The sequence below is a fragment of the Haliaeetus leucocephalus genome, unplaced genomic scaffold, assembly GCF_000737465.1.
Source record: "Haliaeetus leucocephalus isolate CR32 unplaced genomic scaffold, Haliaeetus_leucocephalus-4.0 Scaffold166, whole genome shotgun sequence".
Taxonomy (NCBI): Eukaryota; Metazoa; Chordata; class Aves; order Accipitriformes; family Accipitridae; genus Haliaeetus; species Haliaeetus leucocephalus.
Genome location: NW_010972602.1, coordinates 1,806,692 through 1,828,858, shown reverse-complemented (window position 1 = coordinate 1,828,858; position 22,167 = coordinate 1,806,692). Strand labels below are relative to the sequence as shown.

The 22,167-nt window shown below is 43.2% G+C and overlaps 1 long non-coding RNA gene across 1 annotated transcript; it reads right to left on the bottom strand.

Annotated features, from left to right (window-relative positions):
- Positions 1–19,567: 19,567 nt before the first annotated feature.
- LOC104829285 lies at positions 19,568–21,480 on the bottom strand. Its single transcript, XR_774104.1, has 3 exons — positions 21,400–21,480; positions 20,035–20,167; positions 19,568–19,663 (listed from the first exon to the last, which is right to left on the bottom strand). It is a non-coding gene; the product is annotated as an uncharacterized LOC104829285 (long non-coding RNA).
- Positions 21,481–22,167: the final 687 nt, after the last annotated feature.

The following is a 22,167-nucleotide window of genomic DNA, read 5'->3' as shown; positions in this document are numbered from 1 at the left end:
AAAGAGAAATCTCTATTAAAAGAACAGCAAGCCTGAAGGAGAGTTTTTCACCAAGAGGCACCCAAAAATAGCTGTTATGTGGTTTTCTCTCTTTCCAGGAGACAACTGTCTCCTTACTGGAGACATCATCATAAATTTTTCTTTACTCTTACCCTGTGCTGCATTTCCACCTCTTTTCTTGTTGCTTTTTTTCAAAAAAGAAACTAAATTTGTCTTATAAGGGCACATTTGCAAGCTTTCTGAAATAATTATTTCCCACTGTCACCACACTTGCTGTGTTTAAATTACTTACATGGCTCAGGTTGAGGAAAATAAATACATACAATTTAAAAATAACCACCACACAAATATACACATATTCTCTCTTTTTCAATTACTCTTGCAAATACAATAGTGCCCATGAGCCCTAGGCACAGACCCCTTTGTGCGAGGTGCCAAACAAGGATAACAAAATGGTAGATCTCTTCCCAAAGAGCATTGCTCCTCACTTCCTTTTCCTACTTATTCCCTTACTCTCCGATGGGTTCATCGGTTCTGGCGCTTAAAGTATTCCTGTCTTCTGATGATTGCACTTGAGTGCACTTTTTAATGCTACAGGGAGAAAGCGGTGCAAGCCCAAGCAAAGAACTGCCCTCATTCATGGGTACTAAAGGCCCGCGTCTTGGCTGAGCCAGCCCTGAGCTCATGCTCAGCACGTCTCAATTAGACCAACTTAATTATACCAGTAAGAAAATTCAGTTACATGCAGTCTGCAAGCGAGCAGGAACATGCTGTCTTGTGTCTCAGCTATTTGTATCTTCCTCCCACTTGGAAATGCACTGGGCTACCATGGCTCCTGGCCAGAAGTGTCCCTCAAGCTGTTCTCTTTTCTCCTGGATGGGAATAATAGGGAGGTGGCCAGAGTCCAGCATTTCTTAAGTGGCCTGCTTATCTCACAGTAAAAGTAAATGAGGGTACGATTGCTGACCAGAATTCTTCAGTAACTTCTGTCTGCCACTGAAAATGAGTATCAACATGGATCAAGATCTCCCAGATGCATCTGGCTGCATCCTGTAACTGTAGGCTCCAGTTTCAGAATTACTTCAGGAATTTTGCAGCAGAAAGTGAAAAAGCAGTGCTACTTTTAATCAATTGCTTATTAATTATTTGTTAGTGATATTGTAAAAAGTCTTATACTACAAATCAGATAGGCTTTAAAAAATAAACATTTTAAAATAACAGTCCTATCTGAATTTCAGCAAAGCAGTATATTTTACTTCAAAAAACTATTTCAAGTTTTCATGGAAAGAATCATAGACAAGAGACCTGAAATCTAGATGAAGCACTGAAAACAAAAGAAAAATGATAAAAAGTAAAATAATAAGCTGGGAGGACGCATAGAACTGAGTGGAACAGGGCTTTGTATTGAATTTACTTTTCAACAGAGACCTGAAAGATGCAGACAACATGATATATAACGGTATAGATAATTACAAACTGAGAGGAATTCTAAATGCTAACACACCAAAAGAACACCAAGATACTGTTTTTAGTATAAAATTGCCTGAATACATAAAATGCATTTGAATGTTTCAGAAGCCTATTCAGTGATGCTGCAAGGAAAGATCCATCTAGACCAGTCAATGTTAAAATAAGACATTAAAGCAGTCAAGCAGACTGCCCAGCTCTAACAACCACCTACCAAATAATCATCTGAAGCCAATGTTTTCAACTCTTACCTCCCCTGCCAGGAATCTCCTTTTCACTGAAGTCAACAGAAACTTGCCTCATTTTATTGGGTCCAGAATCTTATGCCGAATTCCTAGAATAGGATATTTGCTTTATAGAAGCCCAAGTTTCAGCTTCCCAAAAAATCATTCCTACAAAAGGAGTAAGCTGATGATGTGCCACCTGTCTGTGCTGTACAAAAAGGGAAGCAAGACTCAGCCAGCCAGCCTATCGCCACTATGGCATTTATCATAAGGAAAACATTTAAGGTCAGAAAAAATAAAGGAAATTGTCATGTACTACTTCACATATTTTAACCAAAATATCAAAAAGGCTGGTTTCTTAAGAACCCAAGCAACTTGAAACAATAAATAAAATCATAACCTTCCTCCTGTCTTAGTAGGTCCTGTTAAGTTTTCTTTGACATTTTTTGACACCTCTAAGCAATATACCTGTTTCTTACCCCTTTCCCCCAGTTCTTCTCCATTTCTTACCTTCCATATGTTTTTCTCGACAGCCTGATGATGATTTTTTAATATAAAACCAGATCAGATGACACAGTTACAGGATAGCAAAACCTCCCCTCTTCACTCAAGACAGAAGGAAAGGAGATGCCAACAAAAATCGGGTTTGGGGTCCCAGCTGACAAGAAAGTGATATTTTTATGAAAAGTCAAGGTGTTCAAGTGCATATAACTGAGATACGAAAAGCTAGAAATTGGCACAAGTGAGACCTAAGGCAAGGAAAAGCTGTTTTTATGTTTTCATAGTCTACTCAGGACCTAGAACCAAGAATCCAGAAAGATTTTCCTGCATTGTTGGAAGAAGGGATCAATCACTGAAAGTGTGACACCTGCAGGAAACTGTGCACTGGATGAGGTCTGAATACATGGAAATCCAGGAAAAAAAAACTTCACATGAAAATAAAAAAATCTCCTCTCTACCTAAAGTTTGGAAAAACTGAAAAGTGCCATGCATGAAATATCTACTCAAACAGTGAAAGAGTATCTGGAGTAACATCTATAACTGTATTACTAATAGAACATTTATTTCAAAATTAGTACTATTAGACAATTTTTCATATCCTAAAGGCAAAAATTACTATCAGTCTCTAGTCTCATGCTGTGTTAACTGTTATAATAAATAGGGCAGTCACATATAATCCCTGAGACACTGTTCTAGTTTTCCACTTACAATGTTAGATCTGTATTTACATACTAATCTAAGTTTGCTAAATAAAGGTTTCCTTTTATGCTTACAAGTCAAAAATATTAATGATTTTTAACAACAAAACATTCAAATTTATTTTTAGAGAATTCAGCAGGCAAAATATTTCTAAACACTTCAGCAGACAGTGCAGCTTCATCTCTAATGTTACCCATACTTGTCTCACCTCAAGAATAAAGAATATAAATATTTCAGAACATTCTGCTACCTATTTTTTTTTTTAACCTTTCATAAATGAGTGTACTTGTGTATTGCTTGTCTAATGAGGCTGGGCCAACGCTAGACCACAGATCAGCAGAGGCTGAAGAGTTAGGGGACTCTTTATTCAGCCCATTGGGATTGAATTTGCAGTAGCAGGGACAATGCTAGATTAGGGCCTGAAAGTAATAGAGGCCATGAACCTTCATCTTCAGTTCAGAAAAATAAGCCATCACAAGCTCAGGACACTAATTATCAGAACTGTCCTCTGAATGTTGTGCACTTCCATTTCTGCAGGCTCAGTTTTAGACATGGTGTGAGATCCCGCACCCCTGGGTGCCAAGAACATTTCTTTTATTCTAAAAGGAACTAGATCTCAACCCAAACCTTTAACTTTAAGACCTATGATCCCCACTTCAACTGAAGTCAGTGGTATCCGTGGCTGCCAGTAACCTGGATTATAAAGCTGTGTATCCAAATCCCTGTTAAAATAACAACTAGTAGTATCTTAAGTCATACCACACATCATTGACAGGCATGACAATGACAGACAGGAATTATATTCTATCTTGAGACATTAAGTCCCACCCACTGTGCTGATATCAAAACTTCCCCAATCCTGATTGAGAAATATTACTCTTGAGACAAAACTATCCAAGTGAAATAATGAGTTAGAAATGAAAATATTTAGATTCAGATCTGCTACATAGATTAATGTCAGAAACTAAATAAGCTGCTCTCACTGGATTAGAAATAGTGGTAGGCATCTGCCAATTTAAGGCATTTGAGATTTACCCATCTTATGAAAGTAGGAAGTGCCACACACCAGCAGTATGACCCTCATTAGCTGTCCCTCTTCATGCAGCAGTGGAAAGCTGACTTCCATAGTATCTGAATAAAACAAAGAGCCACACAAAGAAGTTCCTCAGCGGTTCATTTAAAGGTATTTTACACCTTAAAAGACTCTAAAACTGCTAAGATAACATTTATGGAGAAGACAGAAGTTGCTTTAGTAGCAGGGTGTATTTACAGCTTAGGTTTACATTCAGCCAAGGTCAGAGTGGTCCATGTGGCAAACCCAAGTTGTGAAACTATTTCACCCTCCCACCTTGTTTCTTACAACACTATACTAGGACTAAAATAGGAGTGAAGGTCCATTACTGGCTGCATAAAGACCAACAGCTACCTCTGGCTTATCTGTAAACTTGTATTGTGCTCTGTGGGCCCTCATCTCACCTTCAGGAGAGTGAGGGACTGCCAGAGAATGGCTCACTCAAGAAATCAGAACTGGCTTCCAGTATACAACAATAAAGAAACAATACTCTTTGATAGGATGCAGGTTATGTTGAAGGCACAGAGACAACATAAACACAACTTGCCTTAAAGACCTTGCCAAGATAATATGAACTTCAGACCAGTAAGATTACTTTAAGCCAAAGATATGACCACCCAAAGACAGAATCAAAACAGATCTGTCTACTAAAGAACTGATTTAGTAGACAAAACCGAGGGAAAATGCACTATCCAAGTACCCCTTAACCTTCCTCCCATTTTTGTTCTGTTTCCTGCAATCAGGCCTTCTTACATCACTGCAACTTGTACGCAAGCTTCAACCAAAGAAAACAAAGCTGAACTTTAACACCTGTATACCATACTATAGCACTTTCCTCATCCTCCGTAGAAAACCACTTTACAAAACAGCCTGAAAATGCAAATAGCTTAGGTAAAATTTTAATGGCATGAAGGCTTATATGTTATCAAAAGTTTTCATATCCAAATCAGATAAACTGATGAAAAATATTTTTTAAAGAACTACAAACATGCCTGCAAGCAACAGAAAAACAAAAGCATGATCAGCACAAATTCCTCCCCAGCAAAGCCAGCCTGTCAGCATGAACTACAGCAGAATCTAACACCGCAATCGCAAAGATATTTTCCCTTGCTGCAAGGGAGAGTTGTTCCTACTAATCCTTTTCTCAAATAGCTGCAGTTATATTGCCTCCTTCATGGGATTTACAAGCAGGGCACACAAATGAACACAGACTGAATTACAGGGTTTGATTTGTTGGCTTTTACTTCCCTTTTTCCCTGGGAGGTACTGAAGGGCAGCCGAAGCACAGGCAGGGGCCAGGCAAAGGTCTGGCAACAGAGAAGCTGTGCTGGGATCCAGGTCCTGGAGCAGGAGCCAAGTCTGAGCAAGTAGAAGTACCAAGCACCAGACTGACCACCAAGACCCCCAGAGGCAGCAGCACACACCCCCTCAGCAGTGCACGGCAAACCCATCGGCCAGCCCCAAAACCCAGCCTTTAGTCTCCTGGGTAACTAATGGGGGCCAGGTGGCCCAGCCAGAGCTTAACTGGACAGAAAGCCCTCACCAAGTTATGCTAGACCAAACCTCCTCAAACAGGATTCATGTAGGCTTACAGAGGTCCCTGTTGGGTGTCTGAGTGAATATAAGTTAGGTTAAACTTGTCTGAAGGCTGTTCTTGAAGTGTTGTGGGCTGCATAAAACATTAAAGTACTGTAAACAAAAGCAAAGCATATATGTGTGCATATATAGAGAGGGAGACTTCACTGATCTCATGCACTTATTAGTTGCATTAATCAAGGTGATTAGCAAGTCTCCTACAAATTTGTCTGCCCTGCTAGTTTGCCAAGATCATCTTCATATGGAAATAAATGGGGGGTTTGTTTTTTCTTCAAATACTTTTTGTGTTATAAATGCAATTAAACAAGGATTTGTACTGATCCAGAATTATGCAGAATGATGGGTACTACACTGATAATCGATCCCTTTAACTTCACCAGGTATTAAATTCCCTGCAGCAGGAGACAGCAGAAGTAAGGACAGCAATCACTCAGGAGCTCTTGTTTGCAGGTGGTGCACATGCAAAGAGTCTGCCATGAATCTGAAAAGACAGAAGCAGGTTTCAGCCACCCAAGTGGTGAAATGTGCTGCGTTTTAGCACAGCTGATAAGGTGCTATTCAGCTGCTGTTAAACTGGCTAAACACTGCCTTACACAGCAATTTCTGATTACGAGATCCCCACCTGTAGCTCAGAAACCCAGCCAGGTGTGCAAGGGTAAGAGAGAGAGAACTTACAAATTCACTAATCTGAGAGGAAATAAAATAAATGGACATGTACAATGATATGCTTACAGTGTTATTTTCCTCTGCAATTAAAAATTAAATAAATATTTTCAACAGCACGACCAGTCTACCACCGCTTTCTCCAAAATTAGAGTGTGGAGAATGTTGAGTTGTATAGATCTAAGTGACAAGCTCCTTTTCTGGGTAGCAACAACATTGGAAATGTTTGGCATGGCCTTTCCCCTTCTTTAAAACATCTCCTTTACCACTCCTGGGTGGAAGCTCTGCAGCACAGCCTGCAGCCGCCTGCCCATGTGCCTGCAGCCAGCTGGAGCCACAGCTGCACAGGGGCACGGCTCGCCGACGCCTGCTCTCTGCCAGCTCCAGGTCACCAGCCAGACAGCACATGCCTTTAGGGAGAAATTTTAGCAGATATCAGCCTCCAGTTGTGCAGGATTATATTCTGAAGATGGTCTTGTTCTGGTCTTGGCTGCACGCTGTGGGATGGTATTTGAAGTGATGAAGGATTAGCCGACTGCAGAGCCATATTGGCCTTTTGGATGTCAGGTTTCTCAACAGCAAACACAAAAAATGCAGGACTGGAGAGGTCGGTAGTCCTCTGCTGCAACAGTCACCATACAACAGGCCCGAATTTCTGTTTAATTTACAATTAACTAGACTTTTAAAATATTTCTGGGCATTTAAGAGGTGTCTGTTTAAATGTATGTTGAAATTTCAGTGCCCATGAAAGCAAGTGTCTGAATTTTCTTCCTATTTTCAGAAGCTGCTCATGGAGTTTAGCATGAATCTCAGTTCCCCCTCAGCAACCTCACCCAGCACATGTGGTTTTTGTAGGGGTTTGGGTCTGGGTTTTTTTCCGGGGGGGGGGAGGGAACTTGGGGGGAACACCCAGAAAAACTCATTTAAGTGACACCTTCAAAGCCAGGCAGTTAGGTGACTGGCTGCTCAGCCATGTAATTGTGTTATGTTCAGCGCCCACTGCTAATGACCCCTCTGTATGCGTTAAGGGCACTTCTAGATACTGAGATAAATTCATCCCTGGTGAAAAGTGCTAATTTCAATAGAGTTATACTAGGCACGAATTTGAGTCACTACGTCCTTTTAAAATGAGCCTATTGGGATTAGTTACAGGAATGCAGTTCAGCTTAGATATAACAGCAAAATCAAGGCCACTGCTGGATCACAGTTACAACGAAGAAAAACAAATGTCCTAACCAGCTGCCAATCAAACATATGAAAATGAATAGCAATTGTAAGTATTAGCTCTTTGTAACAGCATGCTCATACTTGGACCTTAAACAATCTGGAAGCTCAGCATAATGATTACTCTAAAAGGGGAAAAAAACCCAACATGTTGATAATAATTGTTATGAGACAGTACGATTTTAAGCAGATGGTAAAAAGTGTCAGTCTGAGGCAAAATATAGATTTCCCTGCCGTTGAATAATTAATGAAAAACTCCTTCCCCATTATAGCCACTGTAACTGTGTGACTGAATAATCTCCATTTAATAAGGCCTTGTGTGAGCTCAAGTCACCTCTTACAATCAGATTTTTTTTCCAGGGCCGAATTCTGTTGTGCTCTCTCTCTCTCCTGATCCCCTTCCACAGGATGAATTCTGTTGCGCCTAATCAAGCAGAGCTGCCAGTGAAAGCAATCAAGGCAGTTTGATTTAGCAGCGCAGCCTTTATTAGAGAAATCCTGACCCCACTGTAGTCAGTTGGAACCCTGACATTGACTTCAGCCATGTAGACATGCCATGTTCTCCCTTTTAATTGGATCGTATCCTTCTACTGGTTTACACCAACACAAATGGGAGTTTTCTCAGAAAGAATTTTCTTTTTAGGAAATGGAATACATTAATTGGAAATGTTTAAATACACCTGAACTAAAAAAATAAAGCATGCAACCAGCCCTAATTTCAGGGATATTACTCTAACATTCAGATTTTTCTTATCATGTCAACTGCCATGAACTACTGCCATTATGTTCTCGCATACATTTCATAACAGAATTCAGGCTCTGGGAGCCTAAGCAGCCAGAAAAAAAGAAGCAAGTGAGATAAAAAAGGGCTTTGCAAAAAAAATGACAAGGAAAAGGAGGTGGTCAGAGACAGGCACAAGAGATTACACCCTAACTTATCACAGGCTGAAAGACAAAGCTGATGTGGACAAAGTGATGGGGCAGGTCATGACAGGCCATTGGAAACCAGCAGGTCAATGCCTGGCTGCAGTGCTGGCAGTGCAGAGAGCACAAGCAGAGTACCAGAGGGCAATTGGAAAGGATCACTGGGTTACCTCTGAGGGGAAAGTTACTACTTCATACTTTCTCTTAAGAATGCACTTAGCTAGGGTATTTGTCCCAATGTATTGAGTTTTGTCCAACTCCAACACTAATAGAAACTCAGAGCAGTTGTCAAATTCTTTGCGTACTCGGAGATTTAAGACCCAAAAGTCACCTCTGTCTCCATGGGCAGGGAAGGCAAACCCACAGAGCCACACTCTGCAGGCAGAGCGGAGAGCTGCCAGCTCGGCAGAGCCTCTCTAATAACTTTAGCCTGTGCCTCTTCGTCTCCATCACTGAGAGGGCTTGCATCCCCGTCAGCTACAACCCTCAGGATCTCAGGGAATCTAGCTGTTCTCTGGGAAAAGAAAATATTGATGACGGGTGAGGACTGAGTGGTGAGGACTGCTCACATTTCTTTACCACAGATGAGGTCACAACTAAGGAGTTTTTAATGCAAAGTTATTGGTTTTTTGAAACAGGGTACTATGGCTTTTCATCACCAGTGAGGGATGGCTGTGGCAGCTGGAGGGAATGCATCATTTGCAGTGTCAGATCACTGCAAAAACGGAAAAGAAGGTGACAGCCATTATCATTCACTTCTTGTGACTTTGCTACGTGAACTTAGTAGTGTAGCCCAGGTTTCTACATTAAGCTCCCGCTCTTGCTACATCAAAGGTTAGTAACCAGAGAAATGGAAGTTAAATTCATTTGTGTTCATGTAGGGTGGGCAGATGGAAACCACACCTCTCTCTCCTCTCTCTGCTGCCTCTCAGCTCCAGGGCGAGACCCTGAAGTCCTGGGACACTACAGCCACAGGAGAGCAGCCACTTCGCTGGAGCTCACCAGCAGAACCGCACAGATCACTGGTTTATGGCAATAAATGCTGGTGGGTGAGATGAAGCGTCCATGGTCCCTCTTACATTCACCTTAGCTTCTGCAACTAATGGCAAAACATGATTTCACATCAGTGGGCATTTCATTCAGTCCATGCACACAAAAGCCTTTCACCACAGCAGAAATGTAACTTGGAAATAAAAGCATTAACCACACTAAATTTTTAGTATGGCTGTCAGAGTAGTGTAACAGTTCTTCCTATTTGCTGCTGTGAGCCAGGTTCTGCCTGAAATGAAATCTTAAATCTTCACTTGGAGATTGCATGCTAGCAGATTTCTTTGCATAATAGTCACAGCTTGCCTTCAAACGTGTGCTGCATAAATAGCTCAGGGAAAGGAAACAAACTCAAAGTCACACTTGTAAATGATTTGATCATGCTATTCAGTGTTTGCCAAATTCTCTCATCTTTCTACAGACAAAAAAGAGGTTTCCTGATGCTCTATAATCACAGCGAATTCTTTCCAGAGAAATCCCAAGCTGACAATCCACATTCCCTTGCAAGGCACAGCCAGGCGAGCAAAAGACATCTGATACAGGTGACTCTGAACAATGCCAATGGAAAACAGGTAGCTGTATCAGTCTCAGGGAAATACCAGGGTATTTCTTCTAGGCTGACTGCCTTCAACTTTCTAAGAAGGAAAAGCATCTGATGTAATGTTGCCACAAGTTTACAGAAGTAAGACCAGGTACTTATTTAAAAATGAAAGAGCAAAGACCAATGCAGGAGTTCTTAAAAATCAGAAGGCACAGAAACCTCTGGAAATGGCTGTGGAGGAGGAAGCCTTTAAAGTGCCAGGCAAGTGTACTCCATTCAAGTAAAATGTCATTTAGATAGTAAAAAAACTAAAACAATTATTCTAACAAAAAGTAAATAAATGAAAATTGAAAATATTTAAATGCAAGTCCAGGCAATGAGCTCAGAGATAAGGGTTTGTCCATTATCTGTTGGGGCACAGGCAGTTTTTTCTGATGTGTGACAGCATCCTTCCTCAGCTGAATTTGCAGGGGAGGCAGAGATGCTTTTGTCCATTTGCACGCGAGCCAATTGCATCACACAAGCCGACTGCATCTTTGATACATGATCTGCCCAAAGCATCAGTGACAACCTATTTCCAACCCTTGCTCATTATGTGTATTTGGTGTGTTCCTGGCATTGTTCAGCCCTGCCAAGTGTAACACTGGGTAAGAAACCGGGATCACTTTCCCTTTTCGTGGTGCTACCTTCAGCTTTAAAAGCCCATTGATTCAGTAGGAACAACAACAAACAACTCGGGTAATAACCTGCAACCAAATGTTGCAGACAACAACAACCTTCACATGACATTTTCAGCTACAGCACTAGGGATTGCTCAGGGAGACTACAGCTAAGAGCTGCCCTTTCTCCGTGTTGACCACGCCATCATTTTAAAGTGCTGTTCAAAAAGACAAGTGGGTTTTTTTTGCCCACTCTTATTTGCCAAAGTTAGTTAATGTTTCAAAGTGAGAGCTACAAATTTGCAAGTTAATTTAATTCCTGCCCCTTCTGACCCTAAAAGCTCGTCCCTCTGGGTACCACTGGACACCTCACCAGCTGCCGAAGCAGAACTGGTGTCCGCAGCCTCTGCACAAGCACAGACAGCTATGAGAAACAATACATCAGCAGAAAATCAGCTTCTTTGATAAAGGAGTGCTCAAAACATTAGGAATAAAAGGTTCTTGTTTTGAATTTAGGGAGATAATTGTTTTTATTGTCATCACGAGCCTTTTTGGATATTTAAATGAATCTATTGATGAAGATAAAGGAAGTGCTTCTTGGGAGATACCAGCTCTTACTTTACATTAGTTATCATCACAAACTGTAAGAATAAGGGGTGGCAGGTATGACTACAAAGGAAATGAGTGTTACATTTGTATATTTTCCACAGAGCCCGCAGGAACTGAGGAAGGAGGCACGATGCTCCTTCATAAGATATTGTGATGTTTTTTCTAGCTAAAATTCTTCCCAGACCCAGTATATTGTGGTAAATGAGCATATAAATGTGCAATTTAACATTTCATACTGCACTGTTTTCCTTTTACTGACTCACGCCTGATCGTCTTTACAAACAGATATTATACTTTGAATCTCGGGGTGAATGTAGAGGATGAATTGACAACTTGGGAATGTGTTTATTAAGCAATGCGAAACATCTGCTTCTGTCTTTCAATACACGCTTTACCTATTCACAGGAGACACAAATTTATATTTACTTCACAGTTACACCCACCGAGCTACTACAACTATTAATGCAATTAGGATATAAGCTGTAGTGCAGGGATGGAGCAGTTTCCTTAACTACCAAGGTATCCGGTGTCTGTAAAACCCCATACGTTTAATGTCTCCAGAGTATGTTTGCATGCCTCACCATCTCAGCCAGCAGATCCCCCAATAGCGATTTTCTTTCTACCTCAAAGATATTCTACTGTTATTAAAAAATTGTTAGTCCTTCTCTGTCTGGAAAGTCTGATTATTTATAAAATGCTATGAAGGATGTGGTGCTTTTCACAAGTTGGTACTGTCCCTGTACTAATATGCTGGCAAACAGAAAAAGCGTATGTGAGTGCTTAACTTCAAGGGCAGCAGCAATCCTGCTGTGTACAGTGACTTTAGCAAAACTCTCTTAAACTTTATTATTAGACTTTCAGCTCTGAGGGCTCCTTTTACCCATCTGCTCAGTTACTGCACGTAGATCTTTACCCTTTTTATGGCTGAAGTGGCTTACAGAGATCTGGTTTCATCACTGACAAGAATGGAAGCTTAATATTATTAATATCAGTTCAATACAAGACAGCGCATGGAGGGAAGGAGAATTAGCTACCTGAATTATTTTCATTGACCATCACATTACTTTCCACAGCAATGATATAACGTCATGATGCTATAACATAGCAACAATCCTGCTTTCAACACCTTCTCTGATCCCCAACGCTCAGTTCCACTATGGATGCCAGTATGGAAATTCCTTCAGTCATGGTATTAGATATAACAGAAATGTCCACCATAGAAATGCCACTCACGCATCTTTCACACACGGAAAAAGCCACTGCTTGAGCGTAAGAGGCTGGTGCAGCTCCTGCCCTCTCCCCGGGCGTGAGGCTGGCACACAGCACTGGTCTGTGTAGGACAAGATGAAAACACAGCTCTGCTGCTAAACAGTTTTGCACGGCTACCCCATCTCTCATGCACACAGCACCGATCTCCTAGGAGGGATAACAGCACACAAGGGCAGGACCGCACCTCTGTGTAAGCTCCTCTTACCTTACAGGCATTCAAATTGCTGTCCTGCTCCTGGTGCAATTCTAACGGGTGGTTACACAGCAATACCTGCCTGTGGTCTAGCTGTACTCCTCACTTCGGAAAACAAAAAAACCCCACAAACCCCCCACATTTTTTCTTACTTTAACTCTGACAACTAGAGAGCTAGGATTAAAGGGTTTCTACAGTCTGACAGTAAGTAAACAAAAGCAACCAAAGAAAAGGTAATATGTGTAAAGCTAATAAAAAAGACAAGCTAAAAGCACGTATACTCATGATTTCTTACAGTAAAGAAACCCTTTCTTTTCATTCATGAAATAACATGAATTCAAATGATTTGGGCAAGTGACCATCTTCTAATAGGCAGGCTGCATATTTAGGACTTAAACCAGATTGAAAGTGAAAATTATGCTAAAATCATTGGGGAATGTAAATCCTTGTTTAATTGACGCTGCATGAGCTGCCAGGAATAATTAATAAGGCTAAATTTAACTGCTCTGGCAGTATTTCCCTTTCAGATGCAGATTGTTTTGGCCAAAGCCCAGGCGATCTAAGGCAGGTCCATCTTTCCAGTGCTGCCAGGGAAGGCCAGAGCTGAGGGAGAGGTGAGTTGGGTTTCTTTCTTCGGAAGAGATGCAGCCATTTTGTGTACAAGGGTGCTGAAAAGGAACTCCTCTGCTATAAGGTTCTGTTTTAGGCTGAAAACTCTTTTCAGCCCAGCTGCAAACCAGTGAAACCAGATGAAACCAAACAGGCAGGGTTACCATTCTCTGTTGTGCTTTGGTGTGTGAGCTCTCATTGAACTCACGTGTTCAGCTCAGGAAGGAAAGCAAACGCAGACACCGTGCAGGCAAGCGGTAGAGGGTGAGTGGTGCTACCCCACTTTGGGTGCAAGAGAACTTGGTTTTGTGAGATGTAAAGAGGCGAGTGACCTTTTTAGCCCAGCCCAAAGGTCTGGCTTGCTCAATTTCCTGCCTTTTACAGCCACACAGGGGGAAGAGCAGAAGAAACAAGTATAAACTTGTTAGCCCCTAATTTCATTTTAACACCCTCCTCCCAATGCTTTTCCTGTGAGAAGTTCAGATATCCAGAATAATACTGTCATATTAAGAAATGAGAAACAAATTGCTGAAAAGGCACTGGGATCCGGGCAATCTAACCCGACACCTTCTGCTGGTAAAAATAGCTGCCCCTACCAAAATCTGCCCGAGATGCCACCTTCAGCTCTTGAGGTGCAATTAGTGCATTCCTAAATTTGAAGGCAAATCAGGCTTCCAGTGGGACAAGAGCATGGTAACCCAGATGGCACAGCAGCAGCTTCAGCACAGCAGCATCTCAGAAAAACCTCAGCTCAAGCAGCAACTCAGAGAAGAAAACCAACCTGCCAGTCATGGCAGCAGGACCTAACCTAGGTGTTAGATCATCAACTCATTTTGTGTTCTACAACAGGAAAAGATGACTCCAAAGCTCGTCCCTCTTAGCTGGCAACCGCCAGCCCTGTCCCATGCACAACCTCAGCTTTTTCTTTCCCTACCGTGTCATTAAAGAGAAATAAAAAGATCACAAGAATGACCCATGAAATCCAATGGAGTGACAATTGACAAATAATTGCATTCACATTAATTACCACAGTATTTGTCTGCAGGACAAAGAGCCAGGCAGTTTTATTATTGTTGTTTTACCACCAGAAATAGTGCAAAGCTCATTTTTGGATGATGCATGCAACTGTTCTTCAAGGTACAATGAAGAAAAGAAGTACTCATGGCAAAGACTGTCTTGCACGAGGTAAGAAAATTTGTATTTTCATCGACAGCAGGAGAAGAAAAGGCTGCAGCCATAAAGCTAGTTGTCCGAGCATCTAGGGAGCAACCATAACACAGCAAGAGTTTTGAATTATTTAGCACTCCATTTAAGAAAGGTTTTAAAATCCAGAACAAACCGTCCCTACTCAGAAAGAAAATTTGTTTTTGTGGTTAAGGTGAAACTGGAAATTCAAGACGCATGTTAATTCCTAGTCTGCATGACATGGGAGTAATTTGATTCTCTGTGTCCCAGTTCCTCACCTATAAAATAAAGCTGAAAATACTACCTTTTTTTTAAAGGCACCGCCTTTTAGATTAACAGCTCACAGAGCAGATATTACATCTTACTTTGTATTAGGTACAGCATTCAGAGTCAAGATGCTATAACCTATACTAAAAACTTCAATTTATATGGTAGGATTTTAATTTTAACCTAATTCCATGTCATGTCTTGTCTTACTTGGGATGTACTGACTTAAAGGAAAGACAATAATAGCATCATACCTATGTTTCACACACCATAATAACCCTTGGAAGAAAAACTTACCAAAAATACTAGCTGTGAAAGCAAAAGAGAACAAGACCTGAAATATGATTGTAAACCTTGCACTGATACCAGCAACAGCTTCAGCTCACCCATACAAGCTGTAATTTGTTGCAGAGCTGAGCCTTTTACTCCAAGTTGCTCCATCAGCGACCGCCACTGTCATTGTATCTCCTCACTCAGCATCCTGCTGTTGCGTCCTCACCGGCTTCTCACCCCTCGCATCTCCACCACCCTTCACACCCAACATGCCGTACCACCGAGGGAGCCAAAAGCTGGAGGGTTACGGGGCGGGGGGGGGTGGGGTGACGCATGGGTCTAGGGAAGGGGACCGACCCTGCGCATCCCCCAGCAGAAGCATTGCTTTGCTGCCTGCCTCCCCTCAGGAGCGTGGGCTCTCACGGGGGCTTACTCTGCTCCGCTCCACACTGTCCTTCCAGCGTGGACATACCTCCCAAGAGGAGGCTCTCTGACCTCTTTGAACAGCTGCTGTTAACCCTAGAGCCTACAAAACCCCACTCCTCCGTGCCTGGGAACTCAGCCGTCAGCCTGAAAATCTGGGGTTTCCACGCGCTCGCGTGTTATTTTGCACGTTTCGAGCCAAGATCCCACCACACCAGCACGATCTCTCCGGGCCCTACTGCTCGGCTCGCAGCAAGCACCCTCATCTCCACGGGCAGCTCCGGACGCTCGCCCATGCGCCGAGCGTCCCCCCTGCCCCAGCACGGCCCCCGGCCCTCGCCCCGCAGGGAGCCGCTGCCCGCCGACCGCCCCGGCCTGCACGAACCAGCCGGGCCGGTTCCCCCCTCCAGGGCCCGCTCCGCCACACCCCGCGCTCTCTTCAGGCACACTTTTGTTCTTCAGGGAAACGCAGGCAAAACCGGCGCCGCCCCAGCCCACCGACTCTTCCCGTCACTCCAGGCTGGCTTTTGGTGGCTCTCTCCTCAGGGGAAGGAATGCCCGGCTCCTCTCTCTCCACCGGGTTTCGCTGGCTGACGCTGGCTTCAGCGGGGGTGCCTCTGGCATCCTACGCCAATTTAACGGCCAGGGCCTCTGCTTCCCTCCAAAACGGCCACTCCTTATGGGCCGACTTTGAGTGGGCTGCTTGAAGCACCTGCAATGGTCCCCGTTCCCACTCAGATTAACAGAAAGACTGCAAGCGTTTCCACACCGATTGCAACTGCTGACTACCAAACTAGCCTGGCATCTCGAGCTGTGAAATTCCCCACCAATGACTTCTAGGGACAGTCCTGCTTCTACCTTCAAGTTAATTTATCCGTTCAGAGCCCCGAACTGGATCCCAAACCCAGATTTCATACGTATGCAAAATAGGCCAATGAGTTAATTCATAAGAGGAACCGTAGAGGTCTGGATGGCTGGCAGCACACGCTAAATAATAATTCAGACAAACGTCGCCTTCCTATCATGATAAAGGACAATTGCACAGCACAGGCAAACACATCCCAAATAGACTGCGGTGCGATCTCTCTCCATACAGCCCCATGAGTCATGCTGAGTTAGAAAATACTTTATAAATGCTAGTAATGGCAGGCAATCCTTTTAATTAGATATGGCCTAATTAAAAAAGAATAGAGGCTTTTATAGTTCATGCCTCCCCAGTGTGCACTAGGGATCCCCACCGTCTGGCAAACAAGAAAAATGTTTGTATTATTTAATACACATAATGTTATCAGCAGAGCTTTAATGCAGGATTTAATGCATACACTCTGAATGTTGGCTGGTCAGTGTGCAGCCTAGATGGAGGAAGGTTGCAGGCATTTCACATCTCTAAATGAGATGCCAAAATGTCTCAAAATGATAAAGTACGCACAAGGAATTAGCTAAACCTCCTGGGTGTTTATTAAGCTGTATGTGGGTGTTGGGCGGATTCATTCAGATACAGTAAAAATTGGCCTAAAGCCGCAAAGTGACACCTCAGGTTGATGAGCTTCTCTGCAGACGTCAAGTAAGGAGGAGAGAGAAGCGATGCCAGTGCCCTCCTGCCCAGCCCTGTGCCTGCCCACAGCCCACAGCCCACCCTTCCACTCCCCTGCCACCTTCCCCAAAGGGGACCAGGCATTTCTGGCTGCTGAGAGCTGGCAAGTGCCACCGTACCAGCCCTCGTCCCTCGCCCCTCTGCTGCCAAGCCAGGAACAGCCATAGAAAGCAGAAATCCAGTGCTCCCGTGACCCGGCCCACTGGTGGCGCAGGTCCCTCTCATTTTCACATGCCGTTGTGTAATGCTTCCACTCTGCTGGGGGAGGAAGCAAAAATACCACAAGAAAAAGCACTTCCTGCAGTATTTCTGAGCTAGTCAAACCCAGGAAATAATGGAAATTACAGTGATGCACAGGCCACCAAGTTTCTTGAGCTTATTTTGCATTTCTGTTATTTCCTGTGCTCTTCACAGGAATATTTAAAGTCATAAAGAAGTTAAGCCTGCATGTATGATCATGATGGCATTAAAGTAGTAACAGCTTCTCTTCTCCCTGCACATATTTAAAGTAACAGATAGCAATACCCTTTAGTGAGCAATGGCCGTGCATCATGCTCAACGCACCGCCCCAGCCAGACTGCTCAGCCTGCAATCCCCTGGATCCTGGTGATGCTACAGACTAATCGAAGACCATTATTCCTGCTCAGGGCTCCCAGCAAGCCTGTCTCACAAAACAGCCCGGTGAGCTGAAGATCTGCAGCATCTCCCTGAGAGCCTGCTGCTTTGGTACAGCCGAAGGACGTCCATGGGTTTAAATCACCCTCCACGTTACCTACCTGCATGTGCAGGTGCCAGGGGCCGGCCGCTCCCCGGAGCCAGGATGAGCGGCCGGGGTCGCATGCAGGCAGGGCCACCACGGGGCCGGGGTTAGCTGGGGCTGCCCGACTCTGGCGTCGGTATTTCTGCTGAGAGTGAGTGCTGCTTTCAGCAGTCCAGTATTGATTTGCCTCACCCGAGGTCACCTTAGAAGATGATTTACATGAAGAAAATAAATTTTTTAAAAAGTCATTGCTGGGAGCAATGCTTGATTTCTAAATTCAGAGCACAACTGGGCACGTGTCTGAGTTCAGAGAGTTACCCAGTTCTTACTAAAGGCAGCAGGAAATCTTCTGCCCTCTCCATAGCTTTACACTGAAGATACGCACGATAAAATTTCTATCACTATCTCATCATTATAGCTCCAGAAGACTTAAAAGCAAAAGTCTGCTTTCTTATCATTTTGGCTTTTTCCCACCCAGCCTCAAGTCATCAGTGGCAATTCCTTTGTCTTGAAAAGGAAAAAGGGGTTTTGAAATTGAGTTCTTTCCAAGTATGTCGCCCCAATTTCATCATTTCCTTCCTTAGTGAAACACATACATTCACCTACTTTTTAATAAGAGAGAATCAGATGATACTTAGTCATCCGTTGCTCAAGGCTCTGCATGGGTGTCAGACAACGTGCACAGGACCTCACCAGTGTAATGTTGGGAATATGGCCTTGCCATCAAAGTTCTTTCATGTTTTTTTCCTAATGGCTAGCTAGATGCCATACACGCATAAGTGTTCCGCATCACTCCCTACAGAGGTCCCCAAAACCTTCTACTATGCTCTTTTCAGGTCTGAGGGTCACTCTTCACAATCTCTGTGAAGACTCCTTTGAGTACCGCAGTCCTGGAGGCGAACACTCGTGCCACCCATGGCAGCGAGCTGGCTGCTGCCCTGGCTTGCTCCCGCCAGCAGGCAGGGTGCAAACACCAACCAAAACACAAATGTCGCAGGAAGAGGCAAAACTGGAAGAGAGCTCAGTGGGACAGAGGCCCCAGCTCACTCCAGCCTGCCTGTGGCTGCATTAGACAACCAGGGCAAGTGTCCAAGGAGGGTGTAGATGGTGGGATGATGGTTAAGGCATCTTGACGTGGGATTTTCTTCTCCTCATATAGTGGAGCAGTGTGGAGAATGGCTGAAGGACCTGGGATGAAGAGCGAGAGTTGAGCCATGAGCAGAAGAGCAGAGGCAGGAGCTGATGTCTCTGTAAACCCAATGTTCAGTGTTCTCCTGAAGCAACTGATTAATACACAGAGATTTTTCTCAAACTGTATTTCAGAAATCTGTCATCTCAGCCAGAGCCTGTCAGCCAGAGCCACATTTATAACGGCTTGCTGTGCATTCGCCTTCCCTCAGAACCAGACCAGGCCTTTTGCCACCACCTGGGTCACCAGCTGGCCAGGCTGCTCTGCCTCATGGGCGGCTGCAGGACATGCTGTGCTGGGGACCTACAGCCACCACCTGTATCTTCACTACAGGAGTACCTGAGCAGCATGGCGTTTGTGCAAATGCAGCCTGGTTCTGAGAGCAAAGGGTCTGCACATCGTGCCTATGCATCCACACTCGAGCTGGATAAGGCTAAGCTTGCCATGTTACGCTCAGCTGTGCATGGCTATTCCTAGCATCTCTCTCCAAGACTTCATCTGCCATCAGCCTGTCTCCTTGGACAGCCATCGATCACCAGCCCCTTCCCTCCTTCACTCTCTCTCCTCACCCCGCCTCTCCAAGGAGTCACTCCTGGCCATGTCCAGGGGTCTGTTTCTGCTCCAGTTTGCCAAACTGTCCCTCCGTTTGTGGGCAGAGGACATCATGCTAGTCTCCTGTTACAAAGGGGATTGCAGATGCAGGAGCAGTAACTTGCCAGTCAGCCTGCACAGCTCCTCTGCCCCGCCACCGGTGCCTTCAAAGTCTGAACTATCAACCTAAAAAATACTGTATTCTTAAAATAGTTTAAAATTTATTATTCAAAATAATAACCTTAATAACCTTAAATAATACATTAGTCTGTGATAGATGGTAATTTTTTGAAGTCTTCACTAATGTACATATTTATGCACATAAAAATGTAATTATATGCTTTTTATAGTAATTTATCCTCTTTTCAGTCCACTACAACTATCTGTCAGGATGCTGTCAGCACTCCAAAGTGCTGAGTGCATGCAATGCCTGCTAGCTGCATCCAGGCACTTACAAAACGCACGCGTCAAGTGCTGTGCATTTCCCAGTGTCAGCACCATTTGCTTGACACATGACAGACAAATGGATGGATTTGGGCGTTCCTGCTGATCATTTTTTCCAGAGAATGGAGGCGTCTGTTCCTGCATCTGTTAATTGAAATACAGATAAGGTGTTAAGATTATCAATAAAAAACAAAGGTATTATTGCAACCCTCCAATACATTACCTTTGGAATTACACCAGGCTAATAAATGGTTGTCCAAGTCTACAGTAATTGGGAAGTGTCACTGAGATGCTGCTACCAACACAGCTGGGCCTGGAGCAAACATTTATTAAAGTTCCTTAATATGGGCTACTTAGCCATCCTTAACTAGGCTGAGTATTACTGTACTTTGCATTAAACCCAGTGAGATAAGCTATGTACACACCAGCTGAAGGAAAGGTGGCGTATTATGAATCCCAACGCTTGCAAGAATCATCTGACAAATAGATGCCCACTCTCATTTGGTATCACGGTAAGTTTGGCAACTACTTGCCAGGGTTATTCAGTGTATTAAGAGCTTCCTCACCACAGAAGTCTCCTTTGGCTCAGAAGGACCTTCAGCTTTGAATTTTGTATTAATGACTGGCCAAAGATGTGTTATAGTCATTTTCTGGAGCCATTAGCACCCAGGTATTTTCATCTTACATTTTCGGCCACCTCTGAGCAGACTAATACAGCAGTACCGTCAGGCTCTTCTGTCTCCATGACTGGATTATGTGAATTCAATTACACACTCCAGACAATTTTTTGTTAAGCATTTGCTTTACATCCCCATCCTGCACATTTTCTGTCCTTATCTGTAGGACAATGCTCTGTACTAACTTCGTGTTTTGGTTTTTTCTTCACACATTTAATTGCTTCATTTTAAAAATATATGCACACACCAGGCCCAATTTGCCTCTAACTGAAAATCGGAATGTTGAAGCTTATGAATTATCCCATTTTAAAATGAGTAAAATGAGAGGAGAATTAGGTAATTATGTGGGGGACAGTAGGGAGAAATGAGATACATCCATGTATTAAAATAAAAATGCAGGATAGTGTTTCCTACCCTGTTTTAAGTTTTATGAAGTTAATCTTTCTTTTCTTGTCATACATCAATATTCTACAGAAGTCTATTGTATTTTAGGTTCAACTGGATTATTTCATGTGAACATATTTTTTATTCATCCTGCTGCTAAAAGAAGAGAAGGGGATCCTGATATCAAATTCAAAACTGAATTTACGAGTGCTGCCCTTCAAAAGCAAGGACCAAGCAGGGGTGGAAGGATACAATGTTCTGGAAACATCAGAACAACTCAGAACTGTATGCAACTCTAGGAAAGGAAAACAGCACCTGTCTACAAACACCGAAAGAAGGTCTTCAGCCCCTTCTGCCTCCTGTAATGGTGTTGTGAATCCTTTTCATCAAAAGTATTTTTTCCTTCCATGATTTGAAATGCTGGAGATAAGTGAACACAACGGAAAGAAGGAATTTAACCAATGTTTAGTGGAATCAGATGGGACAAGGAGTGAATTTTCCCAGTCCTATAAGTTTCATGGAGATACTAATGTTGCTAAGATTTTTGCTTTGTAGATCATCCAAACCCAAAATTCTGCCAGGAAGAGCCCTGCTATCACTGGGAAAATAGATCCCTGTACGACAGGAGTACAGACTTGCCGAATACTCTCCGAATAGTCAGCTCCAGCTTGTGGATGCTGAACCACCCGTGTTGTGCCGTGTGGCTGCCAGACGTGACCCAATAACCTAGTAGGTACAGTTATGTCAAAATTATCATAATTCTACTAAAAAATCTGAAGGAAAAGCAATTGAGATAATAAATATTTAAGGTTCCCAGAGGACACTCTATTGAAGCAGGTCTGTGGCTTTCATAGCAGGGCCCAAGAGACTACCTTCAAAAAAGACATCAGCCAGTTCCTCCATGATAAGAATCTGTTTGCCTGAAGTAAATGGACAAGAAATCATGCTGATATAAAGGGAAAAAAGATCGATTATCACAGCTATTTTATACAGCTACTTTCTATGATAAATAAAGATTTCTGGTGAAGCAATCTCAATTCCTGTATGGTACATTATATATTCCTACTTATTCATTTACTTTCT